At 33.2% G+C, this 16,743-nt stretch overlaps 2 long non-coding RNA genes across 5 annotated transcripts; one reads left to right on the top strand and one right to left on the bottom strand.

Moving 5' to 3' along the window:
* The first annotated feature begins 54 nt into the window (after window positions 1–54).
* On the top strand, window positions 55–2,451 carry LOC134277929 (uncharacterized). Of its 2 annotated transcripts, none has more exons than XR_009994352.1 (3): window positions 55–157; window positions 1,762–1,944; window positions 2,183–2,451. It is a non-coding gene; the product is annotated as an uncharacterized LOC134277929 (long non-coding RNA). The 2 variants fall into 2 exon arrangements; XR_009994353.1 differs by lacking the exon at window positions 55–157 and adding an exon at window positions 1,384–1,398.
* Window positions 1,834–7,286, bottom strand: LOC134277928 (uncharacterized). 3 transcript variants are annotated; one of them, XR_009994349.1, is made up of 7 exons: window positions 7,177–7,286; window positions 6,185–6,326; window positions 5,523–5,663; window positions 3,229–3,531; window positions 2,844–3,039; window positions 2,247–2,417; window positions 1,834–1,974 (listed from the first exon to the last, which is right to left on the bottom strand). It is a non-coding gene; the product is annotated as an uncharacterized LOC134277928 (long non-coding RNA). The 3 variants fall into 3 exon arrangements; XR_009994351.1 differs by having other exon boundaries at window positions 6,185–6,283; window positions 7,177–7,257; XR_009994350.1 differs by having other exon boundaries at window positions 1,864–1,974; window positions 2,140–2,417.
* Between the last annotated feature and the right edge of the window lie 9,457 nt (window positions 7,287–16,743).

The raw sequence follows: 16,743 nt of genomic DNA, 5'->3' as shown, positions 1-16,743 counted from the left end.
TTAAAGAAAAACTTTAACCTGTTCATTCATCCAGAAAATGTGGGTCAGATTTAGTCTGGTCCCCTTCCCACAATTCCGTTCGCGCACTCTCTACATTGAGGTCAGGCATCGGTTGATTCACTGTTAGACGTTGCGCAATTTCAAAATGGAGGACAAAGTAAGTAACCATCTCGAGAAATAATTGCTCATATCTATTTGTTTTACATCATGACAACTATTTCATCAATGCTTACTGTTAACCAAAGTTGTTTTCTATTTATTTTTTTATTCATTTGATTTATTTTGCGTAAATTTACACTGTTATCACTGGATTAAAAAATGTTTACATTTTAAGAACGTGGAGGTAGTCAAAATTGACCCCCAATATTTCCTTTGTCGTGGACCGACATCAAAATTTTATTGTCTAGTCTAATGTATATATGAATGATCTATGTTAGGATATACAATGTTTTATATGTCGCTCCTTATTTAATATAGTAAAAGCACCCCAGATTTTTTATCATAATTCTATCAACAATTAGCATGTGCTCTGGCCTACTATTGCATATATCTGACATAAAACAAAGGTTTAATGTTTCTATACTGTTTGTATTTTGCTTGTTACACACATCACAACAATCCTCACTCACAGTCTCAAACTGTTATCCAAAGTATCCAGTCAGAAACTGTCTTCTGAAGGTGTTACACCTAACGAATTTTTTCATGTTATAATCTTGAGTTAGATTTTTAGTCAAGATATTTTACTAATTATTGACGATTCCCTAATACACATACATTTATATTTGTCTTAGATATTTTTATATCTTTTTTTTTAAATTGTATAATGCTGTGGAATTATTTTGATGTGATTGTGGAGTCAGTTTTTGTGGACAGATAAATATATAATTTGTTTTGTGGACAGGACATAATTTATAAAGGTTAACCAAATAATAATTAAATGAATCTGTGGACTTATAAAATATCCAAATAAGCATTTGTGGAAAGAAAAATGTAGCTGATTCACTTGATGTTCAATCCAAATATGTTAGTCCTCCTTCCTCAAACAATGATGATTCCATAGAAGAATTATGAATAGCTGCAGAACTGCAGCTCTCTAAAAATATTTTGACAGACCTGAGAGCTACAGTGCCACCCACTGAAAGAACTGTATATTTATTGTGCACAAAATTTGTGCTTGCTTCTGTATCAATTCTTCCCTACTTCTCTTAGTATCAAGTACACTCGTAGTTTACAACTGCATGAAGCATTGCAAGACCGAAATATTTTGCAAACCAAAGTGGTAGTATAAATAGACGAAATTTTTGATGATCTCAATTTCAGGTCCAGGAGGGCTACTAACATCAATTATAATGAATGTTTTGTTGTGAAAACAGTGAAAAAATATGTTAGGTACACACGGTTAGTAATATTTTGAGATGACGGTTAAAAAACATGGAGAAATAAATCAGGAAACATTTCTTGTGTGCAATATATATACAGTTTTTTTTTTTCAATGGGTGGCACTGTAGCTCTCAGGTTTGCCCCCAATATTTTTTTCAGAGAGCTACAGTTCTGCAGCTAATAGAAAAATAGAGCTCTACCTGTCTAAAATAGACAAAGTAAATCCTCATTATTTTTCCATGAATTAAGACTTCTGCTATGCAAAGTAAAAATAATACTGTGCTTATTGCTATCGTGATTTTATTACAGCTTGTTTAATAACAGATTTCAAATAAGTCTCAGAATCAATTACTTTGAACATAAAACACTTTGACACTACAGGATAACTGATGCTGCATGGTGTTCATGTTATGAAAAAGAAGATATGAAACAAAAGCCCATGAGAAAATGTCAACATCAATCATTTATGAATGAAGATGGAGTCTCTAGCCTAAAATTTCTTGAGATAATCAGTGTTGCCTGGTTCATCCAATCAGAATGATCACTCCATTTGCAGACTATCAGGTATTCTTTGGTTCTGCCAATACTTTGGATCTGAAAAAAAATATTGATTCAACATATTTTAATCCGACATACAGATTTCAGTGTATGAAAATACTTTAAGAAAGTCTGTCAGTATGTAAAGTAAAATTTCAAGGTATAATAAAAATTCAGATCATGCTTACCATATTACAAGTACAAGTAACACGAACTGTTTACCTATTTAAAAAAATGCATTTACATGGTCATTTCTCATTTTCAGGTTCCAATCTGAAGTATACAAGGGAAGAGTAAAATCTTTTTCATTCCTATTTACAAACACTTACTAGATCCATAAGAATATCCTGATTGTTTTGTGCACCATAAGATGAATTTCAATCTGACACATAATTCTGAAAAATGGAGTGGAACACCATGAACACTGGATGGTCTTCTTCAAGCTGGCATGTCTTTGTCACAATATCTTGACTCTGCATTGCCATCAAAACTTTGCATTCCTTAAATAAAATACAAAGACAATTTTTATAAACTGACTTGATAAAAAGGCTAATATTTAAAAAAAAAAAACATGTCATTGGGCCAAAAAAAAATTAATTTCTTGGTTCTCAGGCCCTCCCTCATCTGTTCCATTTTTTTAGTGTGCCTCACTGATTCTTTTTATTGCTAAATCAATAAAATAAAAACAACAAATCACCTCCCTCATCATTTTTTGAGGTTTTGTACAATGTAAAAAGCTGCCTCATCATGTTTTGGGGGCAATAAAAAGTAAAAAAAAAAAATGCCTCCCTCCCTCATCATATTTCTTGAAAAAAGGCCTGAGAACCAAGGAATTAATTTTGCATGGCCTTATTTACCCCCTTTTTTTCCTTTTTAATTATTTTATGAAATTAAAACCCTTGCGAAAATTAGAACCTGTGACTTACTGTCAAGCAGAGGTGTCTGGAAATAAGATAAACGGCTCCTTTAAGGGTAGGATAACCAGATGATGTAGATCAGTCACTGCAACAACAGAAATAGAACCTCTGTCAGCCGTGAAGTCACCTTCAGGAAGAATGCCGAGAATATCTGAATGCTATGGATTCATGGTGTCATCATACTGTATATATCCACCACTGAAGCCTAAGATATAAATGTTTGAAAGTAATTATAGTGATCATATTTCTGGTACAGTGACAGCAAAATTTTAAGTATTTTGTGAATAAAAAAATTGAATCCACAGCTTTTGATTTAATTTGATTGTTTGTTTACATTTGCTTGAAAATTAAATTAAATTAGAAATAGCGGTAAATCTATTTCTGCATTATTTACCAATGGGACAAACCCCTCCTTGGCGGTAGATACAATATTTTCCTGCAGGCCAGCTTGGCGAAATTCTATTTTCTTCCGTTTTCTTCTAAGCACAAAATTTGTAAAATGTAGAGGTGGGCTTTGAAATGATGTCAGCATTAAATGTGGAACTTGAGTGGTCCATCCTGGTGTCTTTAATATGATGTGTAAAACTGCCTTCATAAAACCCTCTGGGACAGCCAGTTACATGTATCCAGGTACTTAATCTGGTAAAGGTGTCAGACGGCCATTTTGTTGAAATCATTCAGATCAGGGTTCTTCGATCTGAAGAAATAAATATTAGGTACCAAAAGCTTTTCTGAAATTAATTCATCTTATTCTTTAATCTATATAAGATATACATGTATTTGTTACATTTGCCTCCGTTTGGCTAGGTTGAAGTAAGGACTTATTTGACCTTGACCTGAGTTGACCGTGTCTTGGAGAAATAACACAAAAAAGTCATGATGGAGCTAGTCTTTTGGCACTCCAAACTTTTATGCCGAGTATGCAGATTCAATTTGATGTAAAATAATGAAGGAATTTTTGAAAATAAAAGAACATTTTTTAATTTTTTGTACAATTTTCTATCATTACCGGACTTTCAGAAAAGTGTGGCATTCTCGACACTACATGTACGTAGTTAAAGTATCCCAAATCGCAAATAGATTCTCATTTGTTAAGAAATTTATAACATCAGAACTTAAAATTTTTGTTGACGACGATGAAATGACCTAAGTCGTACCTCTTTGCCGTGCGAGATGCTGTTATTGAATATTTGTTACACTCGTTGACATTCTCCCAAATTTTTTCCCATATATATTTCAACAGTGAATGAAAGCTTTGTAAATTTCAGATGCTTAATATGTAACATCTAAAACACCACACCTTATTGAAAGCCAAAGGAAAACAGAGCATTGTACGAGGGGCGTTCAATAAATAATGTACGAGGGGCTCGGAAAGAAACAAAAAACGGTTTTCTATGATTTTGTCTTAATGATTTAACTAAAATATTCTCTTTTAATTAAAATACATGTTCGTAACATTTTTATTCAATTTCTAATTTTTTTTAGAACACAGTTTTGAGTATGACCCTTCGTATACTGGAAAATGGCAGATCCTATGAATTGCTGTACTTGTTTTTTTCTTTCTGAAAGGTGTTTTCCTAAGTTTGGGAAATGAAACAAGTCAAAGGTTGAAAGGTCTTTCGAATATTGTTGATGTGACAAAACATTTACTTTCTCTTTACCCCAAAACCCTTTACTCTTCATGGCCTGTGGGTTTGGACGCTGTCAGGAAGAAATTTAATGTAGTAAATTTCTCATTCTGTTTCCTTCCTTTCATAAACCTTTCAATTTTTTGGCAAATATTTTGCTTACTAGACTCCTCCAGAAATTGAACTGCCTCCCTATATATGGATACGAACAACAATACCGCTAATATTTAAGAAAATAGCGTATAAAACTGTTTTTGTGTTCTTGCAATTTTTTTGCTTTTCTTAGGCCTTTGCAGTTTTGTCAGATACATCTTATTCTAAATTTGTTTTGAGGGTTTAACGCAAAATGGATTCAAGATTCATGATATGTTTGAATTTCAGAAAAACGTGGAAAAAAACAATTTTTGATTTTTTAAAAATAATTGTTTAGATTTTCTTTACCCTCTCGCTTTCAGTAATTTTTAAAAATATAGGGTGACCTTTAAGTATTGAACATTTTACAATCAAATGTTTCTTTAAAACAGTGTGAACTACCCCCAAAATTATGTCTTTCAAATTTGCTATATATAAACTTAAAGTCAATAAAACATAGTCAGTGATAATTTGTTGAATTATCGCTAATATACATTGGTTGTTGTATGTCCTTGTTGACAAGATCGGTACCCATTTTTTGATGCCCATTATATAATTTTTGTTAATTGAAATCCACCTGTTTATATGTGTATGAAACAGACATAAGTTGCTGTAAATTTCACATATTTCAGTTAATATATTTTTGGGAAACTAACAAGTTTTACAGCAGCTTAAATGACGCGCTCAATTTTACTCTAGTTTACTGATTCTTGACCATTCATTTTTAATGCAGTGTCTCGAGTAGCCCTTGTTTTCCAGCTTCCCACAATGAAATTATGCGATGAAAAGTGGTCATATAAACTGTTATCAATTCATTAAAGATTCAATAATTAGAGAAAGTCAAGCTTAATGTTATATGATTTCTGTGTTGTATGTCATGATGACATTATTTATTGAACGCCCCTCGTATATGTACTAAGTTAAATACCCCCCATCAAAATGAGTCGGACATCCGATAGAGAGATCCAGACCCTCGGGATAGCGACAAGTACATGTGTCCTTGACAAAGGCAGGGTTACCAGAGTTGGCACAGGTCAAAGAGAAACTGGTACACTGGTACACTTCAGACCTATAAACAGAATATAGTGAACTGAACATAAAGCGAAGAGCATTACCTAATACAGTAAAACTTGGTTTTACAGAAATTACATCCTATATCCTTTTAAAATTCCTTACATCCATTTTATTCATTATATATAAGGAATTTGCTTAATTTATATTGCTGAGAATACAAGATAACTTCTCTATTCTGGGAATTCACAATATCCATCATGGCATATTTGTATTTAACAAGTTTAACTGTATGAACTTTGACTTGCTTTTTGAGTCCTGATATACACCATATTAATTTGCATATTATTCCTTTTGTAAATTTGTAAAATAATTTATAATTAATTTGACTTACTCTCCTCATAGCTCATATCATTTGAACTGATAAATCTGTTTCACGGTTTTATCATTGTTGTCTGTTCATTGAATTGTACTTAAAATAAGATTGCAACCATGGAATGACTTGGAGAAAAGGACAAACATTTTAAGGTGTGCAAGATTAATTTAAACAAATTACTCTGCAAGTTTAAACTGTATCACCTTATAAATGGGCTGTAGAGGGGTTGTTCCTGTTGGGCTTCCATACTCTCTTTTGGCTGACCATCATGTCTTTAATACAGGGGATCTGTTTTCGGTATCCTGGTAAATTTTATGAAATTTATGCAATGAACGATGGAAAAGCCTAAAAAAAAAACCAACATACAAAATAGAGATATTTATGATTATCTGAAAGCTATAATGAACCTGTTACAACATAAAAAGGATTGGTACATTTTTCAAAATGTATTGCCTTGGCAAGTTGGCATTACAGTTGTATGAAAAATTATTATGTATGCAAGGATATTAATAGATTGTGGTGACCTACCAAAGTAGCACCACCTCTAACTGCTAAACATCTGTATAGTGATGGGATTCACTTCCACAAGCCTTCATGAAAATTACACGTTAGACTCACGCTATCATGTAAATATTATGCTGGGTAAAGTGGAAGGAAATTAAGGGACCAGCTAGGGGAATCATAATAAAACAAAATAAATACACTGGGGGTTTAATCCCATCCCCTTTTCAACTTATATGATGATTGCATGGACAGCAAAATACAAACAGTATAGAAACATTAAACCTTTGTTTTATGTCAGATATATGCAATAGTAGGCCAGAGCACATGCTAATTGTTGATAGAATTATGATAAAAAATCTGGGGTGCTTTTACTATATTAAATAAGGAGCGACATATAAAACATTGTATATCCTAACATAGATCATTCATATATACATTAGACTAGACAATAAAATTTTGATGTCGGTCCACGACAAAGGAAATATTGGGGGTCAATTTTGACTACCTCCACGTTCTTAAAATGTAAACATTTTTTAATCCAGTGATAACAGTGTAAATTTACGCAAAATAAATCAAATAAATAAAAAAATAAATAGAAAACAACTTTGGTTAACAGTAAGCATTGATGAAATAGTTGTCATGATGTAAAACAAATAGATATGAGCAATTATTTCTCGAGATGGTTACTTACTTTGTCCTCCATTTTGAAATTGCGCAACGTCTAACAGTGAATCAACCGATGCCTGACCTCAATGTAGAGAGTGCGCGAACGGAATTGTGGGAAGGGGACCAGACTAGGTCAGATTCAGCATCCAAAGCAAGTCTGATAGTATGCTTGCTAAGATGATCATCCATGCAAGTTTGGTCATTATAGGGCTCATAGTAACTTGGAAATGAAAATTGCACCAAAAACATTAACCTGACCACTCATGTGGAAAATGTAGGTCAGATTCAGCATCCGAAGCAGGTCTGGTAGTATGTATCCTTAGATGTATCATCCATGCAAGTTTAGTCATTATAGTGCTCATAGTTACTTGGAAATGAGACCTGCACCAAAAACATTAACCTGTTCACTCGTGCGGAAAATGTAGGTCAGATTCAGCATCCGAAGCAAGCCTGGTAGTGTGCACCCTTAAATGTATCCATGCAAGTTTGGTCAACATAGGGCTTATAGTTACTCGGAAATGAGACCTACACCAAAAACTGCACCAAAAACGTTAACCTGCTCCAAAAATATTAACTTGGTCATTCCTTTGCTGAAATTGCAGCATCTGAAACTTTGACTGGTACAATGAAACACACTAGGAACATCGTCCATTCATGTCTAATCAATATAGGATATAGAAGTACCTAAAAAGAAAACTGTCCCAAAAAACTTAACCTTAACATGGGACGCCGATGTATTACATAAGCTCCCCCAACTTCGTTGAGGTGAGCTAATAATAAGTTTTGGCATGTTTGCGTCATATTTTGTGAAGAAATCAGAGAATCCTATATATTTGTCACTTGGGAACTTACATTTTGGAATGTGTTTATGCTATCTAAATGCAACAAGAAAACATTGATGTAACCATCAATTGTCACCCGGGAAATATATAAAGCAAACAATGGAAATGAGTCTTCATCTTCAAGCCGCTTCGATATGCGTGAAAAAGCATGCGTCTAATTGATGGAGACGATAGTCGCGAATATTTTGAAAACTTATAGTCGGATAAAAATCAAGCAAAAACGATACCATTTTAAACTTGATCAATTCCTCAAGTAAATGTTGGCTGCATAAAATATAAATTGAAGTTAGACACATGCATCACCTATATTCAAAAATGTATTAATTTTCAATTTTATAATATAAAACACGAACTGTGCAGAGTACGTTTTTATGCGAGAAGCAAAATTCAATGTTCTAAAAAAAAGGGACCTGTCGTTTTTTCGATAGTAAACGATAAGCAACTTTATACATTAAATATGAAAAACATATATATTTTTACAGGTTCACTTTATGGAAGTTAATATATTATGTATCTGTAATTTATGAAGGGAAAGAACATTCTGATTAACAATCTTTTCAATGTTTAGAAAACCTTTAATTCTGAATAACTACTCCCACCCAAATCCCCATACGCCAACACTTAAACTTATATGTATAGAGCAGCCCGGTCCTCCGGGCTGCAATAAACAAGCATGTAACAGTCTATTATAAAATGCAGTGTAACTTTTGTTCCATAAATAGCTTTGGACACATATATAAGGAGTCTCCATTTTTTATGTACTACAAAGGTCTAGGTCATATCAAGAGGTCAAAGGTCAAATATTGTGACATCATCTACTGAATCTTTTAGCTTTTCTGCCATGGAAATTTTTTTTAATCGCCAAAATATCTAATACCACTGGTTCAATTTTCTTTATTTTTTCACATTTTATTCTAGGACTCATTTGAATCATTCTGTTTGGGGTTTTTTTTTTGTTGTTGTAAAAATTGAATGATACATTTTCTCTTAAGAAAACTTTAATCTGTTGGATATTTACATGTGAATTTTCAATTCCGACGCTATGTATGTTCTATTTTTACTTGATATTTTACTCAAAGTTTCCAGTATCAGTATGACTTACTGATTTAAAATAACAAAAAGGTTATCTTTATTAAAAGTATTACACAAATTTGCAATAGATCAATTGATAATTCTAAAATAAGGTTCATTCTCAAGCCGAACGTCTGATTTCACAATCTTCTTACAGGGGTCTGATAGGGCATATTTCAGACTATCTGGGCAAAAATGTGTGGGTATGGTGCACAACTGGTGGCTAAAAAGTGGAAATGCATTTTCTCTTTGTTACTTTGATCTACCTCTGGGTATTAAGTAACCGAAGTAAGCATGCTAAATGTATAATTATGATAAGCAATGGTGCCTCTTTCAAAATTGAATTTCATGGCTTTTGGTTTAAAACACGAACCAAATTCAATTGCTGGAAAGTTGTTACATGATACTCAGGTGACCTTAAGACCCGTGGGCCTCTTGTTTTCCTATACAATTTGAATTAGAATTTTAGAAGTTGCCAAAATAGCATTTTGTCAATTAACTATGCATCAGATGGGTATTTAATCTTGTGGTCAACCCATATTTATGTCTGATAGATGTTTACATAGAGGTCCATGGACCACATCGCTCACCCGAGCACATTGGCTAAGGAAAAAAAGGCAATAATTAGTTCAGTATTGAAGTTTAAATGTGTTGGGGGGATTGAATATTCAACTACCTGGGGAATGAATTTTCAACTACCTGATGATGCTTCCATATTAATATAAACAAGCAAATTCAAAGAATTGTTGTCCCCGCTTTTGGTGTCTTTGTGGATGGGATGTCATTTTAGCTCACTTGAGCTGAAAGCTGAAAGCTCAAGTGAGCTTTTCCGATCACCTGTTGTCCGTAGTCCGTCCGTCTGTAAACTTTTCACATTTTCAACTTCTCAAGAACCACTGGTTCAATTTTAACTAGGGATGTCAACGATTATTCGAATATATTCATTCGATGAGTTGATATTTGCATGTAAATATATGATTCGAATATTCGGTTTTAAGTTTACAAGCATTTAATAGAGAGAAAAATCTGACAAGTTTTATTTGAAATTAAATCAAGTTCGTACGTTGTCTAGGAATAAGATTTGATTTTTCAAAAGAAAATTAGACACTCCTCTTGGGTGACTTTAAAGTGTAAAGAGTGTAACTATTAGAATAAATAAATTATTCTTTGATCATTAAATTAGTGGTGTAACAGTGCCAAGTACTTACAATCAGCTTGTATTGTTGTAAGGACAAATCTAGGATTTGGAAGGTCAACATTACCGCTACATCGCCAAAAATTTCAATTCATTACCGCTACATTTTTTTCAAGCTTTAGACCGATCATTACCGCTACAATTTTTTGGTCGAAAACAACTCATTACCGCTACATATCGAATCATCCATGTACGGTAAGGAATAGGAGTTCCAACCTCAAAGAATTCAGCACGATATTTTACAATTCTCATCCTAACATTTGTGACTTTTTCTCAATGTAAGCAATTTTACTGTGTCAAATATTTTAATATTAATACCCAGTCCATGATTTCTTGTATGAGGTGTATACATATATGTGAGGTGCATTTGAATGTGGAATTTTGTATTTCGATGTGTTCTTTCAAAAAAAAAACAAAAAAAAACCTAAAAGCAATGTCAAGCAAATGCCATTCAAAGTTAACCGATTGTGCAAGACAGTTTGAAGACTATGGGTTTTATCTATGAACAGTGCTTGATTTATAAAAAAAATTATAGCGTTTTACGTATAAAATAAAATAAATTTTTAAATACATGTAATAAAAAAAAATCCCACTTGAAGTCCTTCTTTCAACTCCCAGTGGTGAGTAGGTGAAACAGATTATATGCATGTACATACATCATCAATCTTTACACTTGTTAATGTTAGTGGCTGGCTAACGAAAGAGGCAATGTAGCGGTAATGTATACTTTTACATGTAGCGGTAATGTACGATGGCCGATATGAGCCGTCAAATTACAAGTACAAATAACTCTATTACATGTATGTACGCAGAATTTTTTGATTAAATAGTATTACCTGTATCATTTTGTACATGTACAACTTTGGCAATGGCAAAACGCAAGTAGTTGTACATAGTATAAATTTTACATGTACAAATCTTGAGACAAAATACACTTGAGCCTACTTAACATTCCTTAGTTTTATTGGGAAGATTATCTGTAAACTTAGAAGGGACAAAATCAAAAACATATGTATCTGATTTTTGTTCTCTTCTCTCCTGTTCCTCTAATTTTTAGTTGTTAAATTAATATTGTATACCTTAAATCAATTGATCACAAAATGCAACGAGATTGTTTTTTTTTCTTTTTGATTTCAGAATTTATTTTTTCATCATGGAATATTTTGTGTGTCTTCGTTCGGATTCCTCTGGGTTTTGTTAATTCTAACTTTCACAACAACAAAATCTTAACCTTCATTCGTGGGCCCAAAATACTGGTTAAAGATTCCAGAAACAATGGAGCTGCATCTGTATTATTTCTTTTCCCGCCCGATGAAATCTATCGCTTGTTGATCTCCCTTTAAAAAAGTGTTTATTTTTCATTCTATGCTTTGCCCTGTTTCCATATTACTTTAAAAAAAAAATTTTTTTTAGCTCTACTGGTCAGAGACAAGAAGAGCTTATGCGATAGTAATGCGTCCGTCGTCCGTCCTTCCGTCTGTCTGTCTGTCTGTAAACAATTTTTCAAATGCTACTCCTCCTACAGTTTTGGTCTGATTTCAATATAAGTTGGCACAAAAGTAGACTACAATAAGATACATACATTAGTACATCGGTTTTGGATTTCTAAGAATGGTGTTGCCATGGTTACTAAAAATAGATTTTTTTTTAAAAAAACACTACTCCTCCTACGATTTTGGTCTGATTTCAATATAACTTGGCACACAAGTAGACTACTCTTAGATACATAATTCTATTTATTGCTGCTAGTTGCAAAGTTCAAATCCAAGTGCTACTTTTCCCTTGTTATTCGTACACACCAGTAGAGCTACAGTCTCGTCAAAGACTTCTGGTTTCTCATTGGAACGAGGAAAAAATAGAATGAGAAAAGATGCAGCTGGTTTACTATGGAATCTGAGTAAAGACTCTCACAAAATATACCTTCAATGATGGAAAAACCCGACAGATAAGATCACTGGCAATGTTTGTAAAATTAAAATCAGTCTTGCTGTTGTAAATATCATTAAAAGAATTGGAAAACAACATTTACATGTATTTACCCACCCTCAATCAAAAAAAAACAAAAACAAAAACAAAAAACAAAACAAAACAGAAAACAAAAACACGCGTGTTTTTATGAAGTCTCCTTCCAAAATTACAGAAATCTAAGGAATGTTTCATCGATCGTGCGATCAAGCGACCGATTTTCATCTGGCTGGAAAAAAATAATAAAGATGCAGCTCCATTGTTTCTGGAATCTCTAACAGTATTTGGGACTACGAATGGAGGTTAAGATTTTGTTATCATGAGATTTAAATAAAAACTTTAAGACGGAGAGGAATCAAAATATAGAGGCAAAATATTCTATGAAAAAAAAAATAAAAATCGCTGCATTTTTTGATCAATTGAAGTAAGGTACACAACATTTATTTCACGATTAAATGAGGGGAACAGGAGTAAATAGAAGAAAAACAATCAGATGCACATGTTTTTGATTTTGTCCCTTCTAAGTTTACAGTTAATCTTCCCAATAAATCTAAGGAATGTTAAGTAGTCTCAAGTGTATTTTGTCTCAAGATTTGTACATGTACAAATTGATATACAACTACTTGCGTTTTGCCATTGCCAAAGTTGTACATGTACAAAATGATACAGTAATACCATTTAAGTCAAAAAATTCTGCGTACAAAATAGAGCTACTTGCACTTGTAATTTGACGGCTCATGTCGGCCATCGTAGTAATGTAACGTTTTTTATAGCGGTAATGACTATTATTTCGAAAATGTAGTGGTGATGATATACACCCTAGATTTTTACAGAAAACCAATGGATCATTAAATTAATTATCAGGAAATTCATTAGCTGAAATGGTATAAATTTGTAGGAGTAATTAGTGTACGGCGTAGTGTACACTTTGGTAAGACTATCAATTAAGGAGGCTGGGGGGGGGGGGTCAACAAATTAACCATTAGATTTAACTTATTTTTTTAGATACGGTATCTTAAGCTGTCAACTATCATTTGGCAAAGAAAAAATTAATACATTTTAGTTTTAGTTTTAAAATTTGATCATTTTTGTATATCTTTATATGGAGCTCTTCTTTTAAAGGAGATCGAAATAGTCTGAAAATGGCTGCCACCCTCCAGCCTCTTTAATCTGGAATATACTGAAGAATCTGTTGAATTTTCAAAAACAAATTTTCATTACATTTTGGATGTATACTCTTCATCTATTCTGTAAATTTCTAAAAAAATATGAAAACTATTTGCATTTACTCTACGTGAAATTTTATTCCAAAATGATAACATAAGACATACACTGGTTGACAGGAGAGTGAAAATATATATTTCATAATGCAAAATGTATTTTTACTATTGAATATTCAAATACTCCTATCGAATATTTGAATATGAATTATTGACAATTTAAGCTATCAGAATATAAAGGTAATCAAAAGACCCCCTCCCTCCAACACACACTTTATATTTTGAAATGTTTAACATGTTTAAACTCCAGTGACAACGATATTGAAATAACTAGCTACAATGGGTAGCATTGTTTTGCAGAAGAGTGCACATGCAGTATATTTTTCGCAAACGCTAACTGGTCATTTGATTTCAAAAAGAAAAAAAATCAATACGTAACTCTGTCAACATGTCTTTTGTCATAATTACTGGATTGTTAAATCAGAATCATATGAAAGAGAACAATTTTATATTAAGTAAATTGGATTTAATTGAAATCCATCCAGATTTTTATTAATTTAACTTGAATTAAATAGAATCCATTCAACTTTTATTTCAAAACACAAAATTAAGAAAAACTAAAGTTTGCAGTGTAAATGCATTGCAATAAAGTGTCGTCAAATTCTCATAAAGAAAAGATATATTTATTCTCTCACAAATAAAATAAAACCCTTATCAGTCAAAGAGGATTGATCATTTCTTCAGGATGTATAATGCGCATATCCAAACTAGTGCTTCGATAAAATATTATCAATGCGTAACTTTGTCGAAAAAGTCCTCCGACACAATTCTTTCGATGTAATTACTGGATTGTTAATTGAGATTTATATGAAAGAGAACAGTCATATATTAGTAGAATGTGAATAAAATAGTTCATTCAGTCTGTTTCTTTCTTCTTCTTTTTTTTCGAAACACTATTTAAAGAAAAAAAAGTGTTTAATCATATTTTTAGTTCAATTACAACAAACTGACTAAGTTTATTTTGATTGGATGATTTGCTAGGCACTACAATGTGTTGCACTGTGTTGCAGTAGAGTGCAGTAATGGTGCAGTAGGTTATACTTGTATTTTAACAAGCACAATTAGTTAATGCCCTTTAGAAACATTCCCCACCATCCACCCTCCAAAGTCACCCTTTATATACAATTTCCTCTTGCGGCTGAAAGTTTGTTGCAAAATTTGCATACTGCCAGTTTCTTACAAAGTTCGATAATCAAATTATTGAGTTGCCGCCCTTGTTGGGTAGTGTACACGGTTTGCTACAGCTCATCAAAAATATGTAATTAATTCCGTGCAGCAGCGTGGTATATGGGTGATGGGTAACAATATGAGTTGGAGACAAGATAGTTGAGAGAAGTATTGGTGAACTTTTGATGAATTTATTCCTTTGATGCAGTTTTTACTGAATTTGTACTGTTTACATTGTGATCGTCCATGAGATTTACTCACCGTATCGTTTATTACTGTCAGTGCGCTTTAGTTCATTACCGTTGTGTTCTTCTATGCTGCATCGTTTAATGTTCTTGAATACATACTTCAAGCCACAGGCCTTTAGATCGCTTAGAAAAAAAATTGAGGTGTTGAAAAAAAAAATAAAGGTATGGAACTCTTTTCATGGGGTACCTACTTTAGCCAATAAAATTCTTTTAAATCAAATGCTTTATAATTTTACTTTCTATCCATATCTATTCAAATATAAACAATCTCCATTACTACCAAAGTTCATTCCGTAATTCCTTATACTTCTCGAGATATTCTGAAATCAATTCCCAAATTGACCTTAATTTTTTTACTCGACTTCAGCTTGGGCCCTCACTAATTGTAAAGCGGAAACGACGGGACAAATTTTCCCCGGAATTTATTCTAAACTCAATGAATATTTGCTCATTTCCATTCGAGCTTTACAAGTTTTTCCTTTAATATGATCATATGGTGTAACTAAGTCACAAACAACATTTTAGCGGTCTAATTGTTTTGAAAATCGAAAGGTATATAATGCATTCCGGGAAAAATTCGTTCTACCATGGCTTCATTTACTTTCATAATCAACATGGCGGTAGTTGTTGATGTAGACGTTTTCAAATAATTTTTTCGCGAAAGGAATATTATTACGGACTTAACCTTACAATCTTGCGTAAGAAATCAACTTTAAATTGTTGAAAGATTTTGCAAATACTATGCAACCCTTCGCCGCACTTCAAACACCGTCTGTTTACATGTGAATGACCAGGGGCCCAAGCTAATGTCGAGTAACAGAAAGTAGGTCATTTTTGCAATTGATTTCAGAATATCTCAATAAATATACGGAATTTCGGAATGAGCTTTGGTAGAATTGAAGAATGTTTATCTATGAATAGATTTAAATAGAAAGTAGAATTTTAGAGCATTAGAATAAAAAATATTTTATTAGCGAAATTAGGTACCCAGTGTAAGAGTTCAGTACCTTTATTTTTTTTTTACACACACAAATTTTTTTAAGCGATCCAAAAGCCTGTGCTTCAAGCATATATAGAGACAATCTACGCTATAAGTCTCCAACTTTGTCAAATTTACAGATATTTTTATGACATTTATGAATACCTTGGTTGTTACTTTACTGCATCGCATCGCAAATATAATCAGTGTGTGCCTTGAGTGTGCTTTAATTGCGTGCCTAATTGAGTATAAACTTCATCAAAACTAAAACTGCACAATGGGTGATAGTAATGAAAACAACAAAAGAAATCTGAGTGCCCTATCTCAATCAAACTCTGAAACTTCTCGATCCCCTAAGAAGCAGAGGGAGGGTTCTCTTTCCACCAGCCCAAGTGATGCAAGTGATGCAAACCCACTGCAAACTCCAAGTGATGCAAACCCACTGCAATCCATTCCATTCCCTCATATGTCTACGCCAGTTCAACAAATTCCATACGGGCACCCATCTTTCATACCTGGCCACCCAGGCCACCCAGGCATCCCAAGTCCTGCCTTTGCACCTCCACAAGTTGTCATCAGTGAGGAAGATGTTATGAGGATTGCTGCGGCCGTCAAACAGTTGTTACATGAGGAGATCTCTCAATTGGTGGTTTCTGAAGTAGCGAAAGCCGTGGAACCCCTTCACAGCCGGATAAGTAGCCTTGAAAAGGAAAACAAACACCTATTCCGCCAGCTTGAGCAATATGGGAGGCGTCCCATGTTGCGGGTATCCGGGATTCCAGAAAGCAAGAATGAGGACACTTCATCTCTAATTCTTCAAGCCTCTGCTAAGGCGGGTATTCCGC

The sequence above is a fragment of the Saccostrea cucullata genome, unplaced genomic scaffold, assembly GCF_032062105.1.
Source record: "Saccostrea cucullata isolate Sc308-1 unplaced genomic scaffold, CSIRO_AGI_Scuc_v1 ctg965, whole genome shotgun sequence".
Taxonomy (NCBI): Eukaryota; Metazoa; Mollusca; class Bivalvia; order Ostreida; family Ostreidae; genus Saccostrea; species Saccostrea cuccullata.
Note: the sequence above shows the minus strand (reverse complement) of the source record. Positions and strands in the feature narration are given on the sequence as shown.